The following is a 17,802-nucleotide window of genomic DNA, read 5'->3' as shown; positions in this document are numbered from 1 at the left end:
ACGAGGCACCTTTGCAAGCTGGGTCAGAAAAAGGGACGACAGTAGAAGGAGGATCAGAGACGGGACATGAGAAGGGCTCAGCCACCATTGCTGACCGTTTCGGAAGCTGGAGGAAGGTGCCACGAGCCAGGGGATGGGGCCAACACTGGAAGCTGCAAAAGGCAATGCAAAGTATTGTTCGCTTGAGCCCGAGAAAGGGACAGAGCCCTGCTGACGCTGTGACGTCAGCCCAGTGGGCGCTGCAGCCGACACCTGTACAAACGTAAGGTGATAAGCTGGTGTGGTTTAAGCTGCTCACGTTGTGGAAACTGTTTACAGCAGCAATAGGAAACTAACCCACCTTTGGCAGCCTGTGCCCTCAGTCTTAGCCAGTGTGTTTCCGCCACTCGTGTCCAGTCCCACCCGAGAAAACTGCTGAAAGCAACTTTGCCTTCTACAGCCCCAGGCAAAGACTGCTGGGCCATTGGTTTTGGCTTTTTTCCTTCTGTTTTTTCTTGTTTCCTTTCCCAACTTTTTTTGTTTTTATTTTGGTGTGGTTTTTTTTGGCTTAGTTAAATATATGTTATGGTTTTATTTTGATTAGAGTTTTAGCTATATCTTTTTTATTTTTTTGCTATTTGCTCTAATGTTTATGATCCTTAATTTTTCATCGAATACTTACAGTTAGATTCAGTTATCTAACTATTAATATCATTTGTCTCTGTTCCCTACTCTGTCCTTATGCTAATGCTATAGTTGATTATATACACGTATAAAAATTACACAATTTATAAATCCCACAATACGTTATATATTTTGCTTCAAATAGACTTTTTTTTTTAATTAAAAGAAGAAAGTCTACATTTTCTACACATTTACCAGTTATGGGGCTCTTCATTCCTATTTGAAAATATAAGTTTCCATCTGGTATTATTTACATTCCATTTGGAGAGTTTCTGCTAGGATTTCTCATACTATTTGTCTATTAGCAACACATTCTCTTAGTTTTAATTTATCTGGAAGTGTCCTTTTTGCCTTCATGCTTGAAGGGTATTTTCGCTGGCTAAATAATTGTATATTGACAGTTTTTTGTTTCCTTCCAGTCTTTTAGAAATGCCATTCCACTGTCTTCTGGCTCCCAGTGCTTCTGCTGAGAAATCAGCTGTCACTAACATTTTTGTCTCCTGGATGGATGTCATGTGCGATTTTCTTCTTGCTGCTTTCAAGGTTTCGTTTTTGTTTTAGATTTTTAGTAGTTTGGGTATGGTGTGCCTAAATGGGATTTTCTTTGTATTTCTTTTACTTGAGACTTTCTGAACTTCCCAAATTTGTAAATCTGTCTTTCATGAGAATCAGAAAGAAATTTGAGGGCATTATTTCTTCAAATATATTTTTGTCACAGTTAATGTCTCCTTTCATTCTGGGATTTCCATTGCATGCATGTTAAACTTTTCACATTGCCCCACAGATCACTGAGTCTCTGTTGTTATTGCTTATCCATTTTCCTCATTCTTTAAATTAGGTGATTTCTATTGATATATCTTCAAGGTCAGTGACTCTTTCCTCTAGTGACTTCTGATCACTAACATACTGTTCGTTGTTCCCTGTGAGTTTCTGATTTTCTCCAGACTGGAAATATGATGGATGATCAGGCTGGTACAATAGGAGCTGCTGCCCCATGACCAGCAGCAGAATTCTCCTGGGAAAAAAATTATGTATTATTTTTATTGTATTTCATTTCATTCTTAAACAATTTTGAGGGACAGGATTCCTGTTTGAACGTTATTTTCTTTCAGAATAAAACAAATGTTATTTCATTGTTTTCTGGCTTCCATGTTTTTTCTGCTCAGGGGTCTGGTGGAGACCAAGTTCTGGCTCGATGGCGAGCCAAGAGCAGGAGCTCAGGAAGGGTCAGTGTTGGGTGGAAGTGCTAGGGGTCAGTGTAGAGGAGAAGGGATAGCCAGAGGATTACAGCACTGCACCAACAGGAAGCCTGGACTGGCAGCACTTACGCCCACAGCTGTGACAGGGTGGGCTAGCGGCAGGCTTCGCTCCTGGAGGTTGAGCCCCAACTTCCGCTTAGCTCCTGCCATTAACAATGTGTGTCTTTTCAAAGCTTCCTTTTGCTACAGATGTTTATCCTTATAAAGAATATTATTTATTTCCTCACCATGTTTTCCTTAATTTCCCATTTGCTTTCTTTCTTTGTGGATATATATATTTTTATAGTAGACTTGCCCACTACGTTGTGTTCCTTTCAGCTGCTCATTGTCACTTAGGTTTTAATTACATGGGTGATGGCTCTAGAAGCAAGGGACCACACTTGGCTCCTGAGTAATAGCAAAATTGTCCTGTGGGTAAACTATGGAGGCTCCTGTCCTAAGCAGGGCGCCCCAGCCTGGGAGCTCAGACTGAGCCCAGCTTCGGCCAATAGCCTAATGGGTGTGGGGACCTGAGGCAGTGCCTTTGCCCAGAGTCAGCAAACGACAAGAGTGGCCAGATCTCTCAGAGGATGTCGCTACCTGTGGGGCCAAACCCAAGTCTGTTGTGGAGAAGTTTGAGGGGGGCTCTGCCTGCTTGATGGGGGCTGGCACAATCCCAGCTTTCTCAGGCTCTGCTGTCCCTGCCGCTGCTCATTCTAGAAGACAGGAACGAACAAACTTGTGCAAACTCTCGGGCTTCTCACTCTGCCAGAGCCACGGGGCGCCGGGCAGGGCCATGCTGGGCCTCTGGGCTCTTTCTGTCTTGCCATCTGTAAGGTAAGTAGACGCGGGTGCAGGCGAGGTGTGCGGATGGGCCGCCCATGCCCTGAGTGGGGAGGGACGCAGTGAGGTCCAGAGAAAGGGCACTGGTCTGGGGCTCAGGAGATCCAGGCCTTGGCCTCCCTCTGCACTCCAGAGCTCCTGAATACTGAGCCCCTGGGGCCCAAGGGCCATTCTAACATGGCATCGCACGAGGAGGCAGCAAAGTGCAAAGTGCAATGAGATGGACACACAGAGTCCAGCAGACCTGGACCTCAGCAGGCTGTCCCGTCACTCAGCCTGGGGCTCTGGCCAAGGCACTCCAGTGTCTTCCTGTATAAAATGGAGCTGACCAGGCCTGCCTGCAGCAGGGGTGCCCGACCAGGGGACCCGAGGACAGCACTTCTCTGAGCTGCCCGCTGATGCGGACTCGACTCCCCCACACTGACCTGACATGGTGCCCAAAGAATGAAAGCACATCAAGGGCGCGGGAACACAGACTGGATGCCAGCTGCACATCATGTCCCCTCTCGGCCACTCAGTGGGGCAGATGTGACCCCTACTGTCCAGATGAGAATCCTGACCATATGTGAGGCTGAGCTCCACCAGGATGGGGGTTATTTTCAAATCACCCCGAGCACTCCGGAGGGTCTCTGTGTGTGTTTCTGTGTGTGTGCTGAGGGATGGGAGGGACACACGGCCCCCACAGCCTGCACGTCACTCCCCCTCCCTTCCTTCCTCTGATGGTGAGGAACTGTGCAACCCCCCGGCCGTCGTTCTGCAGTCATTTTTCATGGGGGTGGGGTGCCCCCTTTCTGACCTCCCAAGATTCCACAGTCCCTGGTGTGAAACTTCCTTTGCTGCCTTAGTTCCTGGTGGGTGAGGACCGGTGCCTTTTACCATTTATGAAAAAAAAAATGTAAATGGTGACAAAAGCTATTTTTGTAATGTTTTTATCTATTCCATGACTGACATCAATAACACATAACAGTTGCTTTGACATTGCATCGCCTCCAATGGGCCCAGTGACCTGATTCAATGTCAGGGGAAAAGCCTCGTACATCATCTCTGCGGCTGAATTGCAGCAGATCCATTACTGACGCTTCAGCCCCAGAAGTGCCCGGAACCAGTGCCAGGTTTGTCTCCAGGCTGTGCCTCCCTCCCGATCCTCCTTTCTCGTGAGTGTCTCGCTGTCCCACTGTGGACGCTCCCCTGCAGCTCACCCGCTGAAAGCGTTTCACCCTGAACTTGCTTTCACACTTGGCGGTTCTTGAGGGGTAGGGCGAGTCTGTGTGGGGGCACTTAGCATGGCACATGGTAGGGGCTCCCTTTATAAATGGATGAAGGAAGGAGGGAGGCGGAAAGGAGGAAGGGATGGGAAGTGCACCTGCGTCCAGCTCCGGGGCGCCGTGAGCACGTCCTGTGCGTGGCTCTGACGATGGGACCGGGACACCAGGGAATGGTAGGTGTGTAGGGTCCTTGGAGAGGAGAAGCTGTTCTTGGCTCAGTAGCTGGTGCTGGAGGGACCACATACGGAGAGAGCATAGCAGGGGCTTTAGAACACTTTTGTGAAACAAACGTAGTGTGGGAAATGCTGCGCCCGGAAGCGTTCAGGACCCGAAAGCCATAGCCAGTGGGGAGGCAAGGAGGCCACGCAGGTCCGTGGGCTGGGTGCCTGGGGGACCCCCACCCACAAGGGGCAGCCTCATCTTTCCTCATCCTCTCAGCGACGCAAAATGGGAACGGACATTGAGTCCCAGTCTTAGGTGGGTTTAAGCCAGCCCTTGGTAATATTGCAATATATTTGTCATTTGTCTCACTGGTAAACCTGTTTAGTAGTCAAAACTGTAGAAAATTGAATATATACTTACTGTATAAAAATGATATGCTTGGTTAGTGATAGTTTAGAAGAAATAAGTACATCTATCATAGAAGAGCATGCTGTCAGCTCTTTATATGTAAGAAAAATATTGAACACAAATGTGATAAATGTTGGGGACCGTTTGCAAAAGTTGTCTGACAAAGTCGGTTTATAATCAGTTCTTCCAAGCAAAGAGGAGAATGAAAGCAAAAGAGAGACAATGGGAAGTAGAAAGCAGAAGAGAGAAAAAAGGTTTGAAGCAAGAGAGGTGCCAGGACGAGATGCCTCCCTCGCCCGCAGGCGAATGCCCTGCTCGGGAACATGCCCTTTTCTCACAGGAGCTCAGATGGAGACAGCAAATCAGCTGCACAAATATCCCTCATCCCAGGAAGTAGCTGCCAGTTGCCCTCTCAGAGCCACCAGGAAAGGCAGCTGGGTGGGTCCCATCGTGGCCCCAGGGCAGAGCTGGTGGATTAAGGTAAACAACTTGAACTAATGAGAGAACTTGGTGAGGAAATCCAGGCACCAGAAAGTTCCAGATGGCGAGGGACTTCCAAACAGTGCTGAGTGCCCCAGGTGGGGACTTGGAGCAGTGAGGGGAGACCCTGTGGCGGGGCGGGAGGCAGGGCCTGCCCCTCGGGAGTGAGCAGGCTGGAACCTGGGACCGAAGTGCGGTCTCTGTCTGGGGAGGAAGGCCGGCCTTGGACCTGGGAATGGTGACGAGGCCCTGAGTGTCAGCTCCCAGGGGCCAGGAGGACTGAGGGGAACAAGGGGAAGCCAGAGGCCTGTTCCGGCAGGAAACAGAGAGGGTGGGCCTTGAGGCCTGAGCAGGCAGAAAGCACTTGCAGTGGGGAAGAGCCCCTGATGGCGGCTGTCTGTCCCCTGGGCTGCGGCAGAGGGAGGGCGGTGTGGGGAGGGCAGAGGCAGCGGGGGAGCATATCTTAGTGGGACATCAGTGTAGACTGGCCCCCTGGGATTCAGTAAATAAAGGGAGCCTGAGGGTCGTGTTGCTGCACCGGGAGGGTGGGAGCCTGACACAGACGCAGCCAGTGAGGGCGGGGACTTAGGCCCCCAAGAGAGCAGACACCAGATGCTAGCACACCCTCCTTTGCCCCAGGGGCCTGCCCTCCAGCCCTCTCTCCGCCCTGTACGGGAGCTGTACGTGGGCAGACCTTCGAAGCACCGAGCAACTAGTGGAGGAGATAACAACTGCAGACGAAAGGGTAAAAGGATGCGTGGGCTCAGATGCAGAGTTAGAGGAAGGGAACTGGGGGAGATGGGAGGCCAGAATAGGTCCCAGGGTAGAGGGTCTGGGATGAGAGAGGGGTGGGGAGAGGCAGGCAGCCTGGGAAAGCAGGAGGGAAGATGGAGTCTGTCTTGTAGTGGAACAGGCTGCGACCTGGGAGTGAGGGCTCGGGGACACAGGTGGCGGCATGGCCCTGGGCCCCCAGCTGAAGGGGCTGCCAAGCAGAGGATTGGAGAATGTGGGGGAAACAAGTGTGGAACCCCTGGTGGGGTTCCCGGACGGTTAAAGGAAGGAAGGCTGAGTGGCACATGGGGGCGCTCAAGGGAAGTGAGAACGGGCCTATGGAGAAAGACTGGCCAGAATCTGGCCTGGAGACTCAGGGGTAGAAGCCAGACGAGGGCAGGGACCATGGACTCAAAGAATGAGGGCTCCTGGGAGCCGTCAAAGCCAGTGGTGACTCCATTCAATTGACATGTGCCAGGACTGCAGGCTCTCGTGAAAAGTGATGGGTACCAAACAGAAACGTGATAAAGGAGAGACTCCTTTATGCTGGGTAGGATCCTTTTGCACGTCCAGGCTCCCAAATGTACCACACTGTGCACACGCGAGTTGGCAGAGGTGATTGCAGACAACATTGGGTGTCCAGGACAGTGGAGACGGGGTGTCTGCTGGTGGCCATGGAACAGAAATGCCAGGACGTGTGATCCCAGGGAGGACTTGGGGACACAAGTGCGCCAACGTGAATGGAGGTCACTCTAAAACAAAGTTTATTCAACAAATATTCGTCGAACCCGGGCTGCGTGCCAGGAGCTGTGCAGGAGTCTGCGGACAGCCCACAGCAAGGCTTTGTAAAGAGGGTGAAAGCTACAGCAGGGTGGTAGCAGCGCACCCCATGTCCCGCACACACGCGTGTTCAGCGTGTATAAGGAACGCTGAAGAGCCAACAGTAAGAAACCAAACAATTCCATTGGAACATGGGGGAAAAAATAAAGCATGAACAGCCATTTCACCAAAGAGAACACAGAGATGGGGGAAGGAAAGCACGAATGGATAGTGAACATTAGTAGCCTTAAGAGTGAATAAAGTGTAAACCACAAGGAGATCGCACAACATTTGGGTCAGAATGGCTAAAATAAAAAAATAATATCGTCATACCTGGTGAGGACGCACAGGTCCCGGACCTCTCAGCCGTCATTGATGGGAGTGTAAATGATGTAGCCACTTTGAAAATCTTACAAATTTAGTGTGCATTTAATGTACAACCCAGCAACTGAACTCGGGCATTCATCCTAGAGAAGCAAAATCCTGAGTTCACACAAAAGCCTAAACCCAGATGTTTATGGCAGCTTTCTTCACGGTAGGTAAAAGCTGGAAGTGTCTCAGATGCCCTCCAATGGTGACTGGTTAAACAAGCTCAAGCTGCTGCGTACCTACCATGAGTTACTCGGCAACAACAAAAGCTGAGGGACCGTCCTTGGCTCCAACCTCCCAAGTGCAAACCACACATCCTGCCTGGGCTGCAGGTACGGCTGAGGGTCTGCTGTTTGCAAGCAGTGTGGACAGAGCTTGGACGTACAGTCTTGGGGGTCACGTGTGTGGACAGGAGCCCTTCAGGGTGCAGGAGAGAGCAGAGGTGGAGAGGGGCAGTTCTGTGGGCTGAGAGGCGGAGGGGTGAGCGGTGGTTGTGGAAGTGGGTGTGTGCCTGTGTGACCAGATTGTAAGGCGATCGGGATGCTAAAGGCAAGCCTGACTGCAGGCCGCCGTGAGGCTACCTTATCCAGGCAGGGGGATGCAACGTGTTTTATGTGAGTTTGTAACTTGGTTTGTAACATTTAAGAAAGCTTGTGCTCCTGTGGTGGGGGCATAAATGTTAGGGTCGTGCCTGTGGGGGTAGCCTGGGGAGAAATGTCCCCTCTGCTTACATGCTGTTTTGGGGGCACAGGGCATCCACGTCCAGTCCCCTCCTTACACAGAAGCAGCCGGCCTGAGCCCACTTCCTCCAGACACTGACCTCCTTCCAGCCTCAGAGGTCAGGTGACCTCAGCTCAACCAATCATGTGCTCTCTTCCTGGACTTGTGACTTGGGTAGACTACCATTGGTAAGTAGATTTAGGGGGCACCCATGCCAGCAGGAGTGGGTCCTGAGCTGAAGTGGCACCTCGTTTGCCTCGTTCTCCGGGCCCCTTACCTCGTGGGTTCTGGAAGCTTCTCAGTATTTTTCTCTTTTGTGCTTGATTTGGCCAGTTTGTTTCTGTTGCTTATCCTCAGAGACCCTTGGCTATTTAGGCCTCGGATTTCTGTTTTGTCCGTGACCTGTCAGCTCTGACGACCAGTGGCCCGTGTTGCAGAAGCTGTGGACGCTGAGCTGCCTCCAGTGACCGGTTTTGTTTGTAGATTGGCGGTGCCCTGCTCGTGGTGCCCCCACCACATGAGTTGTGCAGCTCTGTAGGCAAGACGGTGTGTGAGAGGCAGATGTGTCTGGGGCACAGGGCTGGCCCCTGTCGAGGAGTTTCTAGATCTGGCCTTTTTACCAGAGGTAATTCTCTGCACTTGCCTCATGGCTTCTGGATGACCCTACGCCCTTTGGCTCCTGGGCCAGGAGAATCCACCTTGGCTGCAGCTTTCCATTTGATTAGTCAGTTCAGCCCAAGCAGGCAAGCTTGGATGGGGCTGGGCAGACGGCTCTGAAGGTCACGGGATGCGTCCGGGTGGGCTGGCTGGCCGTCCGGGGAGCTGGCTGGCCGTCCAGGTGGGCTGGCTGGCCGTCCCGGGAGCTGGCTGGCCGTCCCGGCTCTGCCACACCTTCCCAGGCCGCCTCTCCCTCTTGTTCTTGTTCCTCCTGGCAAGACAGCATTTGCACCAAACTGCAGGGTCTGAGATTTACAACATACACAGGTTAAGATTCCCAAAAATGACATCTGATTTTGCAGAATTAATATAACAACAACACATAAAAACTACACCTTTCTACCCATTTTCAGCCCCTTCCCTTAACTCACCCCAGCCACCAATATGGAGAGAGGGAAATTCGGTGTAACTCTATTGGACTAACGCCAGAGTTGTCTGAAACGCTTCTCAGAATGGATGGCAGACAAAACCTCCTCAGCAGCCCGGCTGCAGGCTGTGTTGCTGGATCACAACGTGGTGTCCTCCCAGCTCTTAACTTGTGGAAGTTCTGGTGGTGGGTGCGCTGGGACAACTAGCCTGGGGGGAGGGGCATTCCGGGCTTGATGAGTTTGTTCCTGAGAGCACATCTCTCTGTTCCTAGTCCCCTTTGAGATGACAGGAGGTGTGAGACGGTGGAAAGTGAGACGTGTGGTGCTGGAGGCAGAGACTTGGTGTAGTTACTGTACATTAAAATAGACGGAATTTGGACAGGGAAGCAGAGCAGATCTGACGTGATGCTGAGAAGGGAGGCTTCGTCCCACTCTGCATGTGTGTATTCCTGAGAGAACGTTCCAGTCTCTGACAACGTCACCTGGGCCAAAAAGCCCATGTAAACACCTCACTGCCAAGGATGGAAGGGGCGCAGCTCCCCAGGCAGACCAGAGTGGACGTGAATCAGAAACCACACTTGTGGACCATGTACTAAAATACTAGCGATTGTGTATCTGTAATCCAGGGCCTCTCCAGGAACACATGTCCTGGAAACTATTATATGACGGCACGTATTCAGCTTTGAGTATAGTCTTCCTGGTGTTGTTTAGAGAATGGGTGTAATTTCTTTCTGAAATGTTTGATAGGATTCAGCACAGAACTGGGCGCTTTCTTTTTGGAAAGGGTATTTATTATCAATTCAATTTCTTTAATGAATATAGGCTATTCAGATTGTCTGTTTCTCCATGTCTGAGTTTTGACAGATTTTGTCTTTCAAGGAATTGGTCCACTTCATCTAGGTTGTCAAATTTATGGGTGTGGAGCTGTTCAAAATAATCTTTTATTATCCTTTTAGTATCCATGGGATCAGAAGTGATAACCCTTTTTCATTTTTGATGTTAGTATTTATGTGTCTTCTCTTTTTCTCTTGGTTGGCTGGGCTAGAGGTTTATAATTTTATTGATCTTTTCAAAGGACAAGCTGTTGATTTTCTCTATTGATTTCTTGTTTTAAATTTTAATTATTTCTGCTCTAATTTTTATTATTTCATTTATTCTACTTTGGATTTAATTTTCTCTTCTTTTTCTAGTTCCCTAAGGTGAAAGCTTAGATTATTGATTTTAAATCTTCCTTTTTTTAAAAAAACTAATACAGGTGTATGTATTCAATGCTATAAACTTCCCTCTAAGTACTGCTTTTACTGCACCCACAAAAGTTGATGAGTTGTATTTTAATTTTCACTTAGCTCAAACTATTTATTAGAGTTTGCTTAACACTTCTTTACTCATGTGTTATTTAAAAGTGTGCTGTTTAATCTCCAGATATGTGGGGATTTTCCAGCCATATTTCTGTTATTGATTTGTGGTTTAATTTCATTATTGTCTAAGAGCAGAGATTGTATGCTTTCTATTCTTTTTTGTTAAGATTCCAGAATATGGTCTTTCTTGGCAAACGTCCCAAGGGAACTGAGAAGACTTTGTGTTCTGCTGTTGTTAGATGGAAGATTCTAGAAATGTCAGTTACAGCCAGTTGATTGATGGCTCTGTTCAGTTCTACTCTATGCCTCCTGACTTTCTGCCTGCTGGGTCTGCCCATCCCCGATAGATGGTGTGAAGTCCACAGCTACAGAGTGGATTTGCCTGTCAGTTTTTGCCTCATGTGTTTTGACTCTGTTTTTAGGCACATGCGCGTTAAGTATTATTATGTTCTCTTGAGTAATTCACCTCTTTATCATCATGTGATGCCCCCTCTTTTTGTCTGATCACTGTCTTTGCTCTGAAGTCTGTTTGGTCTGGAATTCATGTAGTGTTTTGATTTTGATTAGTGTTATCATGGTATCTCTTTCTTCATCCTTTTACTGTTAATATATTAGGTTGGTGCAAAAGTAATTGTGGTTTAAAAGGTTAAAAATAATTGCAAAAACCACAATTATTTTTGCACCACCCAATATTTGTGTGTCTTTGTATTGCAAGTGGGTTTCTGGTACACAACATATAGTTGTTTTGTTTTGTTTTTTTCCATTCTGACGTTTTATGTGTTTTAACTGGTGTAGTTAAACCATTCACATTTAAGTGATTATTGATATAGTTGGAGTAATAGCTACTGTATTTGTAACTTTTTACTCACTGATCTTGTATTCCTTCCACTCCTCTTCTGCTTTCTCTGGTTTTAATTGAGCATTTTATGATTCCATTTTCTCTCTTCTCTTAGCATATCAACTATACTTTTTTAAAACAAATTTTAGTAGCTTCACTGGAGTTTGCAGTGCACATTTACAGCTAATCTAAGTCTACTTTCAAATGACACCGCACAGCATCACAGTAAATACAGATACTTTCTACCAGAGCGTCCTCAGTTATAAAATCACTGTCATCCATTTCCCTTGTGTGTAAGCTACAATCACCCAGTACGTGTTTTACATTATTGTTTTGAATGACTAGTTATCTACTAGATTAGTTAAGAATATATGTATACACACACACATATGTATAAATTTCTTTACCCCCCATTCACTCCTCCTCTAATGCTCTTCCTTGCTTTGTGTAGGTCCGAGTCCTGACCCTTATCATTTTCCTTTTCTCTAACCTGCTGTTGTTTGTAATACTAAACATTTGGAAACAGCGTAAATGTTCGCAATAGGATAGAACTCTGGTAAATCCATGGGATGGAAACCTACGAAGCCACTGGAAACGATGGTGGAAACGATGCTGAAGCTCCATCCCCGCCCTTGTCCCCACCTCCTGGTGGCACAGTCATTGATTACGACTCGGAAGTGTCATTCAGGGTAACTTCCAGGCATATCCCAGGGAGAACTGACCGTTTCTGCTCCTCGTGTACTTCTGGTCGTGTTTCCCCATGGTGGTGGAGAGGGAGAGGCTGCCCAGGAGGAGAGTGCCCACCGACATACGTCAGGCAAAGAAGGCAGATTCCTGGGCCTGGGCAGGAGAGGCCCTTAGAGCAGGGGTCCCAGCAGAGAAAGTTGAGTTCTCAGAGCATGCGATCGGGGTATGCCCGATGCTCCCCACCACGCACTGCCTTTGTCCACCCCTCCCGAGAACTAACCCTTTCATTCTGCTGGCCTCAGGAAAGGGGGCAGACCCTTAAAAGAGAGGGGAGGGCTGGCCCGGTGGCTCAGGCGATTAGAGCTCCGTGCTCCTAACTCTGAAGGCTGCCGGTTCGATTCCCACAAGGGCCAGTGGGCTCTCAACCACAACGTTGCCAGTTCAATTCCTTGAGTCCCGAAAGGGATGGTGGGCAGCGCCCCCTGCAACTAAGATTGAACACGGCACCTTGAGCTGAGCTGCCTCCCAAATGGCTCAGTTGGTTGGAACGTGTCCTCTCAACCACAAGGTTGCCGGTTTGACTCCCGCAAGGGATGGAGGGCTGTGCCCCCTGCAACTAGCAACAGCAACTGGACCTGGAGCTGAGCTGCACCCTCCACAACTAAGACTGAAAGGACAACAACTTGACTTGGAAAAAAGGCCTGGAAGTACACACTGTTCTCCAATAAAGTCCTGTTTCCCTTCCCCAATAAAATCTTTTTTTAAAAAACAAGAGAGAGAGAGGGGAAAGTCATCTATTTTTTTTCAGAATTTCAATAGTCTTTAAAGAATTTCAATGACCCTTGGAGGAACAGCAGGACTCTGGGTGTGGACACCGTGGTAAAAGAAAACATCATGACTGAAAGTCTCTTCCCAAGTCTAGGAAAGGATTCCCAGCTGGAGTGAAGGGAGGGAGGCAGAGAAGTCCATGTTCCCTGTAGGGGTGCCTGTAGCCTGGACCCCAGTCTGAGCCCCAGAGGGTTGGAAAAGAACTCTGAAAAATTTGCTGTGACCCTAAAGAAACGGTGGCCCAAACAGGTCCCTGGGAAGAGACTTGGGGACCGGGGAACACGGCTCCATGAAGGCACACAAGGGCTCAGAACCTAGAAGCAACCAGTGGGCAGGAGTGGGCAGCCTCCACTTCCCTGAAGTTAAATTTCTGCTGCAACCCAGGTAGGACTTGCCCAGAGTGGATGTTAACAATGATAAAAAAATCAAGTTATATTTGTTCAACGCTTGTATTAGTGAAACAGGATTCCTTTTTGATCATTTTTATGGCAGTTTTAGCCCCATTCTTCCCTAGCGCGTTGACATAAAGAGAGGGAAGAGTAAAGACAACTATTAGCAGTTGTTGGGTCTGAAAATGCCCTCCACCAAGGCAGGCCATTTCTTTCCCACCTGAGGAAGCCAGCAGCCCAGATTGTAAATAAGGAATTAATAAGTGCATCAAAGACAATGTTGAGTGCATAAAAAATGAGCAGTTCACACCTTTTTTTTAAAGTTAACTTTTTTCAGCTTAAAAACCTGATAAATGATTTCAATTAACAGTTACAGAAAAAGAAAATTATATTGCAAATTGATGCAAAATCTTCCTACAGAATCACTTGCCTAATTACACAAATCAATTCCTCAGACTGAGACTCCAGCTCCAAAATAGAAAGTGTGGATGTTTCGGCACCAGTGGCCAGCGAAGGTAGAAACCTCAGTGTGGTGTGCACTGACCTCTGTTCCATCGGGACACGCTGAGTTAAAGGCCCAGCAGCCTGGACTTTTGGGGCCCAGTGTTACTCATAGAAAGCCTAGTGCCTCAGAGGCCCAAGGGGGAGATCCATACCTAGTTCTGTCTCCTCTGCAGGAAAATGAAACTAAACTCCTTCACCCAACGGAGCTTTGGAGCGTATGTTCGTCTGGAGCAACTGAGAATCGCTAGGCAGTACCGAACGGATGTGGGTGCCCCGTGTCTCGCCATGAGCCAGACGACCGTCACCGCCGTGGCCCTCATTACGCTCCACGTCATCGTCACCATCGTCAGTGGCATCAGATCTTCATCGTCAGCATCATTGTCATCGTCAAGATCAGCAGCCGCCGCCACCTTTAAGAAGCTTGCAACCATTAGGATGGACCCTGATGTGGGAGAAAAGGAACCGGGTTGAAACGCCAGGATGCAGACGGGCTCCTGCTTCAGCTGCCTGTTTAATTTCGGCCGCTGGATTCCCTGCTCCCCTCACCCGATACGTGCGTGTGTTGGTGGATGGTCCAGACGGACTGTCTGTTGTCTCACACTCGCCCCTCCCTTCAGAGCGGGTGTCTTTCCGGTCGTTGAGGGCAAAGAACGGTCTTGTTGGCCACAGTACCCCTCAGGAGCCATGTCTGGCCTGTTTTAGGTATGCGCTTAATATTATTGGCTAACGTGTTTTGGGAGGGGTTTGGGAAGGAGGGAAAAGATGGAAGGGGTAGTGGCACAAACTGTGTGTAGAGGTGTCGGTTTCCGTCAGCCTGCCCCCATGCCCAGGGGCGAGCCTGGGAGCCTGGCCCTGGCCCTGCAGACACACAGGGTGCCACAGCACACGTTCTCCTGGGCAGCAGCAGGGTGTCTGCCGCTCTTGCTGTCTTTCTTCTGTGTCTTATCTTTTTCATTCCTTAATTCCTCCATGATGGTCTTCTTTTGTGTTGAAGAGATATTTTCCTGTGCACCATTTTAATGCCCTTGCCATTTCTTTGAATAGGTATATACATATATATGCCTTGAAATGATTGTTTTAGATTCCTTGGGGATTGCAATTTACATCTTCACTTAGAAAAATCTGCTTTGCATTAATACCAACTTCACTTCACTACTATGCAAAATGTGGCTCCACTATAACTCCTTCTCCCTTTCTTTTGTGCTGCTATTGTCACAAATTAAATCATTACCCACCGTGTGCACATCAACATAAATTTATAATTATTGCTTTATGTGATCGTCTTTTCAGTGAGATAGAAGGGAAAAGGGGTTACAAACAAACAAATATTTATTATAGTTTGTATTTACGTGTGTAGGTCCCTTTACCTGTGTGCGTAGTTACCTTTACCTTTATGTGCGTAGTTACCTTTACCAGGGCTCTTTAATCTTCATGTATTCAATTTACTGTCTAGTCTCCTTTCACCTCAGCCTGAAGGCTGCCTTTAGTGTTTCTTAGTGGGACAGGACTGCTAGCAATGAAGTCTTTTACTTTTTACTTACCTGGGAGTGTCTTAATTTCTCTGTCATTGTTGAAGAACCATTATTTACTATTGATTGATTGTATATAGAATTCTTGGTTGACAGTTTTAATTTCAGCACTTTCATGTCAGCACGTCTGACCTTCATGGTTTGTGATAAGAACACTGCTGTTAATCTGGTTGAGGACCCTTGGGCACAATGAGTCGCTTCTCTCTGCTGCTTTCAAGAGTCTCTTTGTCTTTGGCCTTCAGCAGTTTGGTTATGATGTGTCAGGTGGGGACATCTGAGTTTATCCTGCTTGGAGTTTGCTGAGCTTCTTGAATGCATAGATTTAATGTTTTTAATTAAATTTAGGATGTTTTTGCCATTATTTCCTCAGATATTTGTTATTCTCCTTTCTCTTTCTCATCTTCTATAATTCTGAACCCGTTATGTATATTTTGATTTGCTGATGTTGTCCCACAGGTCTCTGATGCTCTGTTCAGTTTTCTTTCTTCTTGTTTCTGTTTCTTAGACTGAATGATCTCAGTGGACCTATCTTCAAGTTTGCTGAGTCTTCTTCTGCCTGTTCGAATATGCTGTTGAGTCCCTCCGGTAAATTTTTTTTTTCAGTTATACTTTCCAACTCTAGCAATTCCATTTGGTTATGTTTTTGTTTTTATTTTTGTTTCTTTTAAATAATGTCTATCTCTTTATTCATATCCTACATTTGTTGAGACATCTTCTTATTCTCTACTTATTTAGACTTGGTTTTCTTTAGCTAAATGGAGATATTTAAAATAGCTGACAAAGTATGTTTTAGTAAATGCAATGCCTGGCTTTCCTGAGGTGTATTTATCGATTGTTTTTGTCATGTGTATAGTCCATAATTTCTTCCTTCTTAACCTGTATTGTTGAAAATAGAGTATTTTAAATATTATAATGCCACAACTCTGGAGATCAGATTCTCCCCTCTTTCCCAGGGCTGCTTATTATTATTATTATTATTATTATTATTATTATTATTATTATTTTGCTGCTTCTTGTAGTTGTTTACTGATTTTTCTAAACTAATTGTGTAAAGTCTATATTCTTAACATGTGTGGCCACTAAAGTCTCTGTTCTATTAGCTTAGTGGTCAGCTAATCATTGGGCAGAGGTTTCCTAGTCTCTTAAATGAATAACTGCTGAGGGGTGATGCATGAATCTTGAGGCATGCTTTCAACACTCAGCCCTTAGGTAGCAGCTGTCCCTTAGCGTTCACTTCCTGTTTGTGCAGAGCCTCCCTTAGCGTTCACTTCCTGTTTGTGCAGAGCCTCACAGGCGGCCAGAAGTGAGAGCTCAGGGTGGCCTTCAGTCTCTCCCGAGCCTATACACAGCCCTCTGCATGTGCTGGCCTTTCTAGATTCCCAGGAAGATGTTGCAGCTCTCTAAAGCCCTCAACTTTTCTTTCTATGCTTTTCCTTTTAAGCTAGTTTATTGTTTGCCTCAAATGTTATCCATTGCCTCAGGTAGGCACTATGTTACAACACTTGCATATAAATGCTTTTTTGACAAACTGCTCCTGGGATGAGACTTTCAACAATGAGGAGCTCCAAGGCGGGTCAAACAAAGACAGAACTTCCAAGTGGTATTGTATATGGAACCACCAGACAGGTCAAATGACAGTTCTTTGATTGTTTGCTCTCTTTGGTACCAGAAATGTAGGCTGTAGGTTTTTAAAGCATCTGCTGAGCTGATGAGTGAGAGAATAGAACTAGGGTAAAGGAAAACACCACAAAGTTTGCTGTTCTTTCTGTGATTCAGTCACTTTTCTTTTATAAACACACCCTCGATTGTTGCAAGTCCCTTGTTAATTTCCAAATTTCTGAAAAAGTTAATTTTGACATTTTTGCCAAGTTTTTCATTGGACTTTATATGGAATCTAATTTTCAGTGGTCCTTACTCCACCATTTTTGCTGACATTACCTAGATCTCTCAGTTTTTGCTTCGCATATTCTATAGCTCTGTTGTTTGTTATCTACTTATTTAGTATTGCCATGCATTTTTTGCTAGAATGGTTCTTTTCTCATTATTTAATGTCCCTTTCTGTCCCTGATATTTTTTTGCTCTGAAATCACTTTATCTGATATTAATATAACCATTCCTTTTTTTAATTAATGTTTGCATATGTCTTTTTCCCATCTTTTTACTTTCAACCTACATATACCATTATCTTTAAAGTGAGTTTCTTGCGGACAGTGTATAGTTGAGCCATGTTTTTTATCCACCCAGCTGATCTCTGTCTTGTAATTAGTATCTTTAGACTATTTGAAACATTCATGTTTAATATAACTATTTACTTGTTAGGTTTAAGTCTGTCATTTCATTATTTGTTTTGTTTTCTGTTTATTCTCTGTTTTTGTTTCATTTTTCTGTTTTCTTTTTCCCATTTTCCACTGGGTACTTGCACATTTTTAAAATTCCATTCTGATCTATAGTGTTATTGAGTGTATCTCTGATTAGCCTTTTCTGTATTTTTGCTTGGTTATATACTTCCTCAACTCTACTGGTGTCTATATTTTACCATTTCAAATGAAGTATAGAAATTTTGCCTCCCTTTAATATCCCTTTATCCTCCCCATTTATAATACAATTATCTTAAATGTTCCATCTTATATACATTGACAATCATGTTAGATTATTTTTTTTGTTTGAATTATAAAACCTTATTTAGATAATTCAAGAGAAGTAAATTCTATTGTATTGACCTATATTTTTGCCCATGTTCTTTCTTCCTTCTTGATGTCACATAATTCTTTTATTATCTCCTTTCTGCTTAAAGAATTTCCTTTAATTTTTTTAGGGTAGGTCTGCTAGAAACAAATGCTCTTTGT

The sequence above is a fragment of the Rhinolophus ferrumequinum genome, chromosome 15 (genome assembly GCF_004115265.2).
Source record: "Rhinolophus ferrumequinum isolate MPI-CBG mRhiFer1 chromosome 15, mRhiFer1_v1.p, whole genome shotgun sequence".
In the NCBI taxonomy this organism is placed as follows: Eukaryota; Metazoa; Chordata; class Mammalia; order Chiroptera; family Rhinolophidae; genus Rhinolophus; species Rhinolophus ferrumequinum.
The sequence above is the reverse complement of the archived record's forward strand: the minus strand, read 5'-3'. Positions refer to the sequence as shown.